This window comes from Lutra lutra, chromosome 2 (assembly GCF_902655055.1).
Source record: "Lutra lutra chromosome 2, mLutLut1.2, whole genome shotgun sequence".
Lineage (NCBI taxonomy): Eukaryota > Metazoa > Chordata > Mammalia > Carnivora > Mustelidae > Lutra > Lutra lutra.
This window is the reverse complement of record NC_062279.1, coordinates 96,485,464-96,500,647: the sequence shown is the minus strand read 5'-3', so window position 1 is coordinate 96,500,647 and position 15,184 is coordinate 96,485,464. Positions and strand designations below refer to the sequence as shown.

Below are 15,184 nucleotides of genomic sequence, written 5' to 3'. Positions count from 1 at the left end.
TTTCACCGAAAAAGAAAAAGGAAAAAAATATTTAGAAGCTAAGGAAAATCCAGGGCACCTGGGTGATTCAGTGGGTTAAGCATCTGCCTTGGGCTAAGGTCATGATCCCAGGGTCCTGGGACTGAGCCCTGCATCAGGCTCCCTGTTCAGTAGGGAGCCTGCTTCTCCCTCTCCCACTCCCCGTGCTTGTGTGCTCAGGTGGGCACGCATCCATATGCACATGCACGCGGGCGCTCTCTCTCTCTCTATCAAATAAGTAAATAAATAAATCTTAAGGGGAAAAAAAAAGAAGCTAAGGATAATCCAAGCAAATAAAAATAGATGATCAAGTTGACCACAGGGGAGTCTTCTGAAGAGAAACAAGACCAGTGTTCTGTCAGCCTGGAAAGGTGAAGACCGCAATGAAACATTACAGATGTCAGGATTCCTGGACTCCATACAATGACGGAAAGTATGAACAAGGCAAATTCAAGCTAAAGAAGTGCTGCTATGCTTCAACAAAAATTCACAATCTGGTTCAAAGTTGAAACACAGATATAAATCCAAGAAGTTAAACCAACTAAACAATTCTAATCGGTTTCAAAAAGGAGGTAGTTTATACAGATAAAGACTAAGGTATTCCGAGAATGGAAGACCGAATCTTAAACCAGAAAGCACAGAACACCAACCCCAGCCTCTCCTAGGCATATCCCCTGATGGCACTGCCTAAGGAAAGAGGAAAAGACTGAATCAACCTGGCACTTAATAATGTTGTCATCAGCTTCTCATTTTGTCTTTCCCATATTCCATCTATTTGTGCTCTGCATTTATTTTTTGATGGGTAGCATCTGTAATTTTAAACATCTCTCCCCTTAGAGCAAGACTCAAATCTCTCTTTGACACATACAGCATCAAGTTCATTCATATTGCATAAATATTTAATAATTCCATTTGTAAGAAAGACGTTATTCACAAACTAAAGATACAAAATATTATTGTTAAACTGCATTACACCTTCCAGGTTTAAGAAAGATGAGCCAAAAAAGGAAGTTTCAGGCTCATGATAAGTCAAGCTGCATACCCGCTGAATTGCAAGAAAAATGTTTAATATATAATAATAGCTTTCAAACCACAATTATAAAAACGTGAGATTTCAAATAAAATATGGGCTACAGAGTATTTGGAGACAACCTATAAAATGCAACTATGGGGGCACCTGGGTGGCTCAGTGGGTTAAGCCTCTGCCTTCGGCTCAGGTCATGGTCTCAGGGTCCTGGGATCAAGCCCCACATTGGGCTCTCTGCTCAAGCAGGGAGCCTGCTTCCCCCCTCTCTCTGCCTGCCTCTCTGCCTACTTGTGATCTCTCTCTCTCTCTCTCTCTCTCTCTCTGTCAAATAAATAAATAAAATCTTTTAAAAAATGCAATTGCAGATTTTTTTATACCAAAGAGACTGTATAAAGGTATAAATATTGTCTAGATCCAAGTAAGATCTATAATATATTTTATATAATAAGCCCATACCATTTGTTAATTTTTTTAAAGATTTTTTTACTTATTTATTTGAGAGACAGAGAGATAGAGAGAGCGAGCACAAGTGGGCAGAGGGGTAGAGGGAGAATGACAAGCAGACTCCCTGCTGAGCAGGGAACCCAAAGTAGGGCTCCATCCTAGGACCTAAAGCCATCACCTGAGTAGTCAGAGGCTTAACTGACTGAGCCACTCAGGAGCCCTAGGTCATTTTTAGTTTCAGCTATAAGAATGCATTTCTTAAATGTTTAATACATGGACATTTCATAAATGTTAATATTTCATAAATGTTAAGTGGAATTATACCTAAATAAGTTGTTTCATAAGAAAATAGAAATTTTTCTTGCTGTCATTATCAGTCTATGATAATATTAGAGTATTTTAAGATTATGTCTACAGAATATCAAATCATCATTTCAATTATGCTAACTCAGTCAAAACTCCAATCAGTCAAAGGATGTAAAGCTAGTAAGGATCTTGGGAATTTTCTACAGGTTCAGAGTCTTAGAAATGAGCATGTTTTAACCCCTCTGGTTCAGAAAAGTAGTCAGAAGAAATGATGTTTTCAAATCAAGTGCAAAAGTGAGAGAAAAACAGAAGGGGAGATGGAGGGAAAAGTAGGATGGTGCGAAGAGTATTCATGTATTCACAAAATAGTTGCCATTCTCACATCCAGATTATGGCAGATACAGCAAAGTTTTGTTTTTTTGTTTTTTTTTTAAGCTAAATGTGTTTTAAATATCTGTAAACTGCTAAACATGATGTAACAAGAAATAAGGGCAGGAAGTTATAGTCTTTGTACCAAAGCATATAAATCATGTCCCCACACTGTTGATCACAAAGGATAACTTTTACAACTAAAAAACTTAAAAACTAAGTTTTTCTAAGCAATTTTCAATTTCTTCATAGCTCTGAAAAACAAGAGATTACAATGTAAGAGAATGCACAAAATCTTTGATGTGCCTGAAATGCAGAACGTTTCAAGGCAATATATTTTTTAAGAATTTTTGGATCACCTACCATTTTTACAAGCAACAGCACCTGCTTCTATTAGTAAAAGAGTCAAAATTTAAATTCTACAAAACATTTTTCAGGAGAAGTTAGTTTATATATGACTTATCTTAGCCTTAACATATTCTACAGAAAACTAAAATGATAAAATTTAACTAAGTTTAAGTTATAGAATTAACTATTTCTTATGCCATCTGTATTTAAAGAAGTATACATTATTCCATAAATATGCACAATTATGGAGTAGGAAATGCCTAATTTGCCTACAAAAATCACAAGGGTTGGATGACTGAAGCAAGGAGTGAATCAGGTCCATTGAGAATTACTAAGAAAAACATAATCAGACATAAATGCCACAGAATACAAAGATCATTTTCCAAATTGGTTCCAGAAAGAGCTCCTAGGTAAATTTCCATGAAAAGCTAATTTAATTCAATTAAACAGTATAGCATGGTTTTCCTCTTTAAAAAAGAGTTTAAATATTTTCATTTGCTAAAGATATTAAAGATAAGTGTTTTAAAGTGGGACTGATTTAATCTTGAGTGAGATGAGGATTCAAATTGTTGAAGGACCTCTGAATGAAAAAGGACTTCGTGAGCAGATGTATTTTAATCACTATAGCATAAATCCATCATTTATGAAGTACAGAGAGTAAAACTTAAAACGGAATTTTTTTTACATCCTGCCACATAAGTACAATATTATTACCCACTCAAAATTGTAAGATTTATTTAGAGACACTGCTTGCCCCCCAAATTAGTATATTATTAGAGCCCTACCTCCAACATGCAATGAAGGAAACAGATTCATCATTTAAAAATTAAACAGTTTGGGGCACCTGGGTGGCTCAGTGGGTTAAAAATTAAATAGTTAAATTTATTTTGGATAATTCAAGTTTCCCTCTGTAACATTTCCTAGTTAGTCTCAAGACTATATAAGCTCACTCCCAGTCACTCGGGATAAGTAAGTAAGGCCTACAGAGCAGCCTGGTCATGGATTCTTCTGTGCCCATCTGGCTGCTGGCTAGAACACTGGAATGACTCATACAAATGAAGCAACCTGAGGTCACCTACTCCAGGTCTTTTTTAAAAAGAATTGCCAACTGCTTACCAGGTGGTTCCAATTTCCGAATGAGAGAGAAACTCATTCTAGATACACCATTTTATTTTCATATTGTCTCTGGCCACAGAATTTGGGGACTAAGGAAGGAAGCTCTTTTGAAATGTAGATTACTAATCATCTGAAAGCCAGAAAGCACTACATTTCTTGGATTACGACTATTATATAAGTAAAGTCAAGTGAAAAAAAGAAAGGCAGGACAAAAAACCATCTTATATTATGTTTCCGATTTTGTCAAGGAGAAGAAAAAGGACCTGAAATGCGAAGAGTGCCTATTTCTGAATAGTGGAAGAACAAGTGATTTTTATTTTGTTATAATTTCCTATATTCCCCAAGTTCACGTCAATGAATAAGCATCTTTATTATTAGAAAAAAAATAAGAGTAAGTAGCTTTTTAGAAAATATTATACAATATAAACTTTGGGCTCAAGAAGCCCCAGAGGTCCAGGGTATACTCACATCTATATTGGCAAAAAGTCTTTCTCTGGGTAAGAAAAATTCCTGGCAACAATAATGGTCCCTTTCTTTCAGGAGACAATAGACTGGTGAATGTTTAGTCAATTATTTATGGGATCAACTTTTCCCAAAGTATGTTCTGAGGAATACTCGTTCAATGCTAGCATGGAATATATGCAGGGAAAAATACAAGTCCCGTGATTGAATCCCCCTTGGGGGACTGCCACAGTGCACACTAGCATATTACAGGGCCACAGAAGGATTGCAGTTAGAAAATGGCAGCAAAGGCGCCTGGGTGGCTCAGTGGGTTGCGCCGCTGCCTTCGGCTCGGGTCATGATCTCAGGGTCCTGGGATCGAGTCCTGCATCGGGCTCTCTGCTCGGCGGAGATCCTGCTTCCCTCTACTCTCTCTCTCTGCCTGCCTCTCCATCTGCTTGTGATCTCTCTCTGTCAAATAAATAAATAAAAATCTTAAAAAAAAAAAATGGCAGCAATTCCCCGACTTGTTTGATCATTTACTTATCAAATGCTTCTGTGGTGTTTACTACCTACCTGGCATTGTTCTAGACCCTTTACAAATATTCACTCTTCTTTTTTTTTTTTTTTTAAGATTTTATTTATTTATTTGACAGAGAGAGATCACAAGTAGACGGAGAGGCAGGCAGAGAGAGAGAGAGAGGGAAGCAGGCTTCTTGCCGAGCAGAGAGCCCGATGTGGGACTCGATCCCAGGACCCTGGGATCATGACCCGAGCCGAAGGCAGCGGCTTAACCCACTGAGCCACCCAGGCGCCCCAAATATTCACTCTTCTAATCCTCAAGTAAACCTATTTAGTAATCACTATTACTGTCATCCCCATTTTACAGATGAAGCAGAGACAAACAAGGTTCAGTCAGTTACCTGCCCAAAGTCAAACAGCTAACAAGCAAAGCCAGTCACACTCCAGAGACCCCCAGTTAACCAGCTGGCAATGCTGCTGCCCACGGGATCCTTGTTGGGTTACACACCTGACATGCACAAAACCACTGTTATGCCTACAAATGGCTGGAATATAATTATTAAACAAAAGAAGTTTTAGTAAATTTTTCATCTCTGTTGTCATTTAGTTTTATCAGACATAATTCAAAGGAGTTTAGATAAACAAATATCCATATAACTTAAGCCATTTCTATACTCTCAGGTATTTCCAGGTTATTTATGAGGTAGTATTATTGGTCATTTTCTTTTTCTTCAGGCCTATCTAACATTTTTAAAAATCCTAATAAATATAACCACCAGTGATCATTAGAGATCAGGTTATACATTAAATGTGTTTTAAAATGAACAGACTGGTGTTCGATGGTGTTGTCAATGTATGGCTACGTGAAAAACACAAGTAACAATCTACGTGACCTTACTTTTATTTAAAAATACATAAAAACACACAAGAAAACTCTTAAAGGGTATATATATGTATACCAAAATACTACTTTAAGGTAATGGCATAAGGCAGCCGAAGGTTTACATGCAATTTCTACTTCTCCCCAAGATTTATTATTTGTGTCACTAGGAAAAGCTTTTAAAATTCACACATAAAGAGCCTGAAAAACAGATGCAGGTCAATAAAAGTCACTTAGAAATGCCCTGTTCAGGTGCTTGTGATCTCAAGCAAATGAGAATCCTTCCTATTACTCTCTCCCACTATGCCCTGTTTATCTCCTTCACAGCCCTAATCACAAACTTGATTTATAAATATCGTCTAGTTTTTTATCCTCTGTCCCTTCCAATCTTATCCCAAATGAGGATAAACATATCTGTCCTTTTGTATCCACAATGCCTTGCACAGTGCCTGGTCCCAAATACTGACTTTGCAAATATGCTTTGCATTAATGAATTAATAAGAGTCAATGAAACAATCAAATTACTTACATATAGGAGATATATGGATGATGGTCAATTTAAGTGTTTATTTTTTTAAAGATTTTATTTATTTATTTGACAGAAGAAAGGTACAAGCAGAGGGAGCAGCAGGCAGAGGGAAAAGGAGAAGCAGGCTCCCCACTAAGCGGGGAGCCCAATGTGGGCTCCATCCCGGAACCCTCGGATCATGACCTGAGCTGAAGGCAGATGCTTGACCAACTGAGCCACTCAGGCATCCCTAATTTAAGTGGTTAAACCAATATATCTGTTGACAGAATTATTTATACACATTTTGGGTTTTCTATGCCAACGTTGCATGAATAGAAGCATAGAAGTTGGGGTGAAAAGCAGATGTCCAATAGAGGTAAAAGTGGCCAAGGCTTTCACAAGCTGAATCAACAGAAAATGAGATCTTAACTGTTACAACTTCTGACAAGTTGGAGAGGATTTATTTATAAGCAAACAATATAATAAGGTATAGACAGGAGTGCAAAAGAATATTGAAGGGTGGGGCAGTAAAGCAGAGTAGTAAAAGCAGAAGGGCTATTACAGAGATTACTGGAAGGGCAGAATTACAGAAGGAAGACTACCTCATAACAAGCAGTGCCTTTCAGTGCAGGGACACAGGCAGCCCAAACTGATGTAGCAGAGAAGAAGCCAAGAGAATACCGTCTTCTCCACCCTCCCCTTAATCTCCTGTTGGGACTCCCCAATGACCTAAGCCATCTGGAAATGAGAATGTTCACGCAGGTACTGTTTTAGGCAGAGAGTATAAGGTAGAAGGGTTGAGAGTGGATCTGGAGAGGCAAAGAGAACACTTCTGACATGGAAGGTGACTAATGCAGGAGGTTTTTAATAAAATGGAGTTAGAAAAGCAAAGAAGAGATTCAGATACCAAAGGGACTCCTGACTAACTGACAAGGACTAAAACAGTGAAAGAATTGCTAAATACATTAAAAAATAAGGTAATGCCAAGTTGTCTGCAACCCCATTAGAGTAGAACACTACATTCAGTAATAAGAGGAAGGATATAGGGATAATCACTCATTATGTGCACTCTTATGGCCCAATGTTTACTGGACAACAGACTAGTAGCTTATTCCCAGAAAAAGATCCAACAATTTAGCATCTTTTATAGATGGTTGTAAAATATATTAGATAAAACTCACTGATTTCTATCAAGATACTAATTTAGACAAAGGCACCATCATTACAGACTTCCTTGGAATCATTTAGATTCACAAATCAACAAATTAACTAGTGACAGATGTGTCTGTACTTGTTTAAGTCCATGTCTATGTAACTGCTATAAAAATGACTAAAATGTTTATCTCAAGATGTCAGGCAAGAAAGGTTATGAAGAGAGATACAGGATTGTATCTTTCGTCTTTTAGCCAATAAGGAAATACAACCTTTCAGAAAAACCATTTCCAAACTTGCTACTTAGTATCTTCTGAAGCTGAAGACCCATGCGGTCATGTGTTTGCTGAAAGACAAGAGAAATGAAGTCAGCTGAATCAAATCTATAGGTACTCTAGTAGACCGCATCCAAGAGCATTCCACAAATATTCACTGAGCGCCTACTATATACTAGCTCTTTACATAGGATACAGGATGGGCAAGATCCACATCTAACAATGCAGACTTCACAGTGAAGTTCTTTTTTTTTTTTTTCAGTTTCAAAATTCATTGTTTATGCACCACACCCAGTGCTCCATGCAATACTAGCCCTTCATAATACCCACCACCAGGCTTACCCCACCCCCCCATCCCCTCCCCTCCAAAACCCTCAGTTTGTTTCTCAGAGTCCACAGTCTCTCATGGTTTGTTTCCTCCTCCGATTTCCCCCAACTCACTTCTCTTCTCCATCTCCCAATGTCCTCTGTGTTATTCCTTATGCTCCACAAGTAAGTAAAACCACATAATTGATTCCTCTCTGCTTGACTTATTTCACTCAGCATCATCTCCTCCAGTCCCGTCCATATTGATACAAAAGTTGGGTATTCATCCTTTCTGATGGAAACATAATATTCCATTGTATATATGGACCACATCTTCTTTATCCATTCATCCCTTGAAGGGCATCTTGGTTCTTTTCACAGTTTGGCGACCGTGGCCATTGCTGCTATGAACACTGGGGTACAGATGGCCCTTCTTTTCACTACATCTGTATCTTTGGGGTAAATACCCAGTAGTGCAATTGCAGGGTCATTGGGTAGCTCTATTTTTTTAATTTCTTAAGGAATCTCCACACTGTTTTCCAAAGTGGCTGCACCAACTTGCATTCCCACCAACAGTGTCAGAGGATTCCCCTTTCTTCACATCCTCTCCAACACACGTTGCTTACTGTCTTGTTAATTTTGGCCATTCTAACTGGCGTAAGGTGGTATCTCAATGTGGTTTTGATTTGATCTCCCTGATGGCCAATGATGATGAACGTTTTTTCATGTGTCTGTTAGTCATTTGTATGTCTTCTTTGGAGAAGTGTCTGTTCATATCTTCTGCCCATTTTTTGACATGGTTATCTGTTTTGTGTGTGTTGAGTTTGAGGAGTTCTTTACAGATCTTGGATATCAGCCTTTGTAGTGTCAATTGTGAATACCTTCTCCCATTCCATGGGTTGCCTCTTTGTTTTGTTGACTGTTTCCTTTGCTGTGCAGAAGCTTTTAATCTTGATGAAGTCCCAAGAGTTCATTTTCGCTTTTGTTTCCTTTGCCTTTGGAGACATATCTTAAAAGAAGTTGCTGTGGCTGATATCAAAGAGGTTACTGCCTATGTTCTCCTCTGGGATTCTCATGGATTCCTGCCTCACGCTGAGGTCTTTTATCCATTTCGAGTTCATCTTTGTGTATGGTGTAAGAGAATGGTCAAGTTTCATTCTTCTACACATAGCTGTCCAATTTTCCCAGCACCATTTATTGAAAAGACTGTCTTTTTTCCACTGGATATTTTTTCCTGCTTTGTCGAAGATTATTTGACCATAGAATTGAGGGTCGATATCTGGGCTCTGCACTCTGTTCCACTGGTCTGTGTGTCTGTTTTTGTGCCAGTACCATGCTGTCTTGGTGATCACAGCTTTGTAGTAAAGCTTGACACCAGGCAACGTGATGCCCCCAGTTTTGTTTTTCTTTTTCAACATTTCCTTAGCAATTCGGGGTCTCTTCTGGTTCCATACAAATTTTAGGATTGTTTGTTCCAGCTCTTTGAAAAATGCCGGTGGAATTTTGATCAGGGATGGCATGAAGTTCTTAAAGAAGCATGTCATTTTCAGAGCTGAGGGGCAGAGAAAAATGCCGCTGATACCTGATGAGAGGAATTCTGACTTGCTTCCTTTCTTTTGTAACCAGAACACAAATTGTATGTAAAATGAAGTGATGTTAGTTGAAAGAGTCAAGAATCCCCGGGGAGTCCAAAGATCACACAGAGCCCTAAAGAACTTTGCCACAACACTTCTCAAGATATGTTGCAGCCCCAGAATCAAGATGCTTGTGGCCCACGAGATACTTGGAGGCTGGTAAGCAGGTGGGGAACTAAAGTGCTGAGATGTGTGATATAAAAGTAAAAGCAACTGTTGAGCCAGTGGACTACTACAATGCAGATCAAGGAGGAGGGAAGAATGATTCAACTCAGTGACTCTTACTCAGTAATAAGAACAATGTCTGATCAATTTCTCTGGCCAAACCACCAAACTATCAGCTAGATCCTTCTCATAGTCTCCCACAACATCTTACTTCAGACATTCTTGCTCACACTACAGAAATGCTAAGTCATATTTGCAGACTTCTCTGTATAAAGTCTCCCAGGGTGGTTTAGTAAGATAGTCTGAATCAAATGTATACTTCATGACATGGTCCTGGTTATCCCTCTGACCTCATTCTTACCATCTCATCTGCTGGCCTGAATCCAATCCCACTGACCAGTGTGTGCCCAACTTGCTGCTGCTTTAGAGACAGCTTCGACGTTCCCTCTGCCAGGAAGCTCTCTGGGATTTTCATTGGGCTGGCTTTCTGGGTGTTCGGGGACATCCTCAGAGAGGCCTTCCTCAACCACCCCACATGAAGAACAGCCCCAGCTGTCACACTACCCAGTCATCTTTTCCTGATATCAATCTTCACCATTACAAATGACCTTACTCATGTGCTTGTTCATGGTTGTTTTCACTCTCTAGAGTGCAAGCTCTAGGAGAGTGAGAACCTTGTGGCTCTTATGGTACAGTTCCCTGAGATATATAATAATGCCAGGCAGAGAGTAGGCACTCAAACATTTAAGTAAAATGACTTAATGCAATTAAACTCACTGGCCTATAAAGTTGATGCTCTAAAAATCATGAAAACAGATTACTGCCCGATGTACATTATATAATACTCTTTCTTTAATCTTTAATAGTATAGGGGGACTTAATACTCAGAAGCAACAAAATGTCCCTCTTACAGACTCCCAAATCTTCATTTATTTCTCTTTCCAGACTCTATCTCTAATAAGTTTTAGTTCTTCAATTTTAATTTAGACTGAATGTCTTTTAAATGCAGTATTTCTAGCCCTGTCCCCTCCTTCCTCCAAAATTCTAGGTGACTATGTATTCCAACATTTCTACTTCAATTTCTGCCATCACGTCACATTTAGCATATGAAAATCTGAAATTAGTATCTCTCAGGCAAAATCAGCTTCTCCTTCTATCCTAAGAACTTTCTCAACCATCTTCCAGATACCCGGATTTAAAAGCAAGAAATTATCTTGATTATGAAATTCAACAACTGGAAGGGAGATTGGAAGAGTAAGTGATCTTGAAGATTTTTTTAAACTGTGTTAGCCTTTTTTTTTTCCCCCAAACAAAAGCTCACAGTGAAGTCTGATATGTAAAACAGATGAATATGCAGTTGTTCTGGGAGTTAAACCAGTGGTCTCTGAAGAAAAACTTCAAAAAGCGCCCCTAATCTGGTCCAAACTTCCTTTCTTTTCTCCCTATCCTCCATTCAACACATGCACAGGAATTTAGAGAGGAGAAAATTTAATCCAGAGAATCTGAATCTTCTTTTCAGGTAGAAATAAATATTCTGCTAAAAACAACATAGCCCCCAACACCATGCTCAGCATAAAAGCATTTAGAGATCAGTGTTCTAGAAGACAAACATGACCCCCATGACTATGTATGACCAGTGATTACCAGTTATTGCAAAATGGTAAATTTCATGCATGACTTATTGGTCAGCATGAGAAGAAATCCTCAGAGTTTAGATAGTATTTGTTAGCTCCTGGTAATAGATTTCTCTGCTTCTAGTGAAAGAAGGCAAGCAGGGAGGTCCAAGGAAAATGACTGTGGCTTCATTGTCTATTGTTTAACAAGGTTTTCAAATGATTTAGGCCTCATCCTCTTCAACTTTAATATTAATGGGTGTGAGGAGATGCTTTCTAAGCCTCTCTCTTCCCTCAGTCTATGCTCTGTTCTACTACACTGCAGTGTTTCCCTTGAGCTACTGCACCTACAGAGAATTAGCATCAAAAGTTACACACAAACCATCCTTCAAGAATTTTCTGACCCTCTATCATACGGCAGATATTGCACTGGGCACTTGAAATCCAGACAAGGAAAGAAAAGGGACACTATTTTACCTCAATGAAAAGACAGCCCAGTGAGGAAGTCAAGCAAGTAACCAGACAAGCAGAGGTAAACAGAGAGAGGTATGCAGAGAAGCCAGAGAAGGAGACATGAGGAGGCTTACAAAAATGAGGCAAGGCTTTGCCAGGTTGGAGTGGGTGAAAACGAACTTTAGATTTGGATGATAAATCTCAGCTGAACACTGGAAGGTCCTATATATACCAAAAGATATCACATTCTAAGTTACCTTACACTTTTACATAATGAAATCAGCATTTACTGTAATAAAAATATTTTATCAGGCCATCTCACATGGTTTTCCTAGTTTATGAGGAAAAAATTAAGTCAATTTCCTCTTAATATTATTTAATGACTGGAACATTTTGAGGGACATATATGAACACACCAGGAGTAGAGGCAGCACGTCACTCAGGAACAATAATATACCAGAGAATTTCTGACACCCCTGCCCAGGCTAAATACCATGCAGCACCTGGCAGACAAGGTGGCAAAGCCCCTATAAATAGTGATGATTCACTAACATGACATAAATCAGGATTTTAACTCACCAAAAGCTAACATTTTGATTTAAAATACCAAATCAGTGCCATTAAAATTCATCAGGAGACCATAGCACATAAGTAATGAGATCATATCAACTTATATCTCCTGACCAAAAGGAAAAGGTGGTTTTCTAAATGGTATTTGAGATTGGACAAATAACACACTGTATCAAGTTTTGTAGCCCTAGGGCATATTTTGCTAAAAACAAAGGTACATTATGCATGACTAAAGAAAACAGTGAAAATCAGAGCAATTAATTTCCCGGCTATGCTTCCCATAAAAAACCATCACTACTATGATTTGCTTACAGCACACCACCGTTTTTTGCATCACACAATGATCTAATGACTTGCATATTTCACTAAGAGGTAATATCCCTCAAAACGTCCTTATAGTGAAAGTTTTCAAAAAAATTATTGATCTCTGGAATGTCTGATGTCTTAAAATTACGGACAAATCCTCTCCTATTTTCTTTGCAATTAAAAATAATTCTTCTTGATCACTGGAGTGTAAAGAGGTATAAGAGCACAAAGACCGAATATTTCTTAACAACAAATGTCCCACTTGACGCAGGACATTTCTCATAATTTCTCAAAACAGTAATTAGAAGAGCTGTCACTAGGATCCTAAAAATATACATAAGAAACACAGATACTAGTTGGCATCAGTCTAGTAGAGCAGAACTTTCCATAAATACTTTTTCAAATTATTGTCAACTACTTTGCAGCTGACTCCTCTCATTATTGGCGGCTTTTCTTTTCTTTCCACAATTCAGAAACATTTCTCAGGTAGTTCTGCCTCACTGCAGATACGTTTGGTACATTCTCTTTATACATTGGAGGCAATTAAGCAGCTCTCTTCTTCTGTTTTCTTTCACTGGCACCTCTGTGGCTGCTCAGTCACTGACCTCACCTTGGTGGAAAGGTGACTAAGAAAAGAGCAATTCCTAATAACTCAAGGAAACCACAGAGTTCCCATTCTCTGGAGAACAAACATGAAGGACCCAGAATCCAGCTGGAGTGGTGCAGCTCAAAACGAATAAGACACCACACTGGACAACTTCCGGAGGATCTTCTCTGTCTGAAACCCTAACACTGCAAGGGACAGACAGAAATATGGAGCCTCGACAGACACGGTCACGAGTAGACTGATGGGCACTGACAGCGAGAGGGAGAGACAGACAGACAGACACGGAGGTAGGTACAGTGAGACAAGCAGCACAAAGTCAGCCTGAAAAAAAGAGTCACTGAAAGAGTGTAGGGGACAGAGAGGGAAGAAGATAAGGAGACCCCGAGGGAGGGACGCGAGACAGAGAAGGGGGTGGGGAGAGGGAGACACACACACACACAGAGACCGAGGGAGAAACACACAGAGGAGGTGGGGAGAGGGGAAGAGACAAACAGAGAATGGGAGAAAAACGAGGGAAAGACAGAAACACTTGAAAACGTAGCAGAGACAGAGGGAAAGCGACTTGCAGTCGCGGCAGAAACGCACACCCAAGCCCGAGACTCCGCTGCGCACTTTCTCCCGCCGCAAAGCCCAGTTTCCGGAGGCTCCCGAGGCAGGTGGCTCCTCAGAGCTGGGTGCCTGCTCGTCCTGCCGCTCGGCCGCCGGGCCCCCTCCCACTGCATCCCCATTCCGGGGCTGCCTGTCGCTCGCCCTCCCAAGCCCATCCCTGGGGTGCGCGGGTCCCGACTCCCCACCTCGGCGCGTCCCTCCTTCCCCAACTCCGGAGCACGTGTCCCGCCCGCGGCCGCCTCTGCCCCCAGCTCCTGACCGGCACCGGCACGAGGTTTCGGGGTCCCGGCAGCGTCGCTCGCGCACAAAGCCCGGGAGCCACCTCCTGACCCGCTCCCCCCGCCGCCGCCCCGCGCCCGCGCCCGCGCGGCACGTTCTCCTCCTCTCCCCGCGCGCCGGGTCCCGCCCGGGGCACCGCCACCGGCTCCACGCCGCCTCGGCTGCCTCCCGCTCGCTCGCCGGCACGGAGCCCCGCGCGCCAGCCCGCCAGCGCCTTACCCGCCGCTGAGCTCCGGGCACCAGCGTCCTGAGCGCCGCTGTCCCCGAGGCTCCCGAACTGTCCGGGCGCCCCGCGCAGGCCCCAAGCCAACTCCGCGCCCCGCGCCGGGCCGCACCGTCAACTTCTGGCAGCCGCGGCCGCTCTGCCGCAGCCGCGAGACTTTTTTTTTTTTTCCCTCTCGCTCCTCGGCTGCCCCTGGATCTTTTTTTTTTTTTTTTTCCCTTCACTTGCCCTCTCCAGCTCCCACTAGTGATTGGAGACTGAGAGCCAAGTACTTAGCGGAGGGATTACACTTCTCGACGCTTGGAGCTGCCCCAGCTCCGCTGCCTGTGTGAGGAGTGGTGAGCGGACTCCGGGAGCGGCGCCGTTCACGCCCTTCCACAGCGCTGGACGGAGGGGGGCCTCCGAGCTGCGCCCTCGGCGCGAGCATCACTGCCGCGCATTGCTCCGTGCCTTCTTGGTCGCCGATAAGGAGTTTCCAAAAAAAAAAAAAAAAAAAAAAAAAAAAAAGCTAAGGTTTGAAGAATGAAGATTGGTGGAATTACTGTACATCGAGAGCTGACAGGGGCTCCCCAAGATAATCCAGTGCCGTGGATTTAAACTTCTCAGGGCCATTGACACTTTTGAGAAGTTGATAAATGCTGACGCACCTCGTAAAAAACACACGTTCACATCGAATTATGTCTGCTCTTCTGGGCGGGGGTTTAGGAACTCTGAAACATACAGCTGGACCACCTAAGGAAATGAAATATTTCCTTTCCTCAAATATTTTGAAACTGGTAAAATAAAATAAAATAAAAACGTCTTCCGTTTATATTTGATGAAATTTTACAATTAGTAGTGTGTGTTTTGGAAAAGTATGTAACCTCTTAACTTTGTGGTCTCCTTGCTAAAACTTTCAGGGTTGAAATATTTTCTAAGGAAGTAAATATAAATTAAGCTAGTCTGCAGTCTTTCAGGAGATTTGGGAAGGAGAGTTAACTTTTTAAAATCAGCTGTATTGCCAACTCTGTCTC

The 15,184-nt window shown here is 41.0% G+C and overlaps 1 protein-coding gene across 3 annotated transcripts in view; it reads right to left on the bottom strand.

Moving 5' to 3' along the window:
- The window catches only part of BMPR1B (bone morphogenetic protein receptor type 1B), a 413,050-nt gene extending 398,576 nt beyond the window's left edge, over positions 1-14,474 (bottom strand). For 2 of the 3 annotated variants that reach the window (XM_047718021.1, XM_047718020.1), the window contains exon 1: positions 14,168-14,474. The gene's annotated coding sequence lies outside the window, so the exon portion shown is untranslated. The remainder of the gene's footprint in view (positions 1-14,167) is intronic. The other variant, XM_047718022.1, reaches the window with a different exon arrangement.
- Between the last annotated feature and the right edge of the window lie 710 nt (positions 14,475-15,184).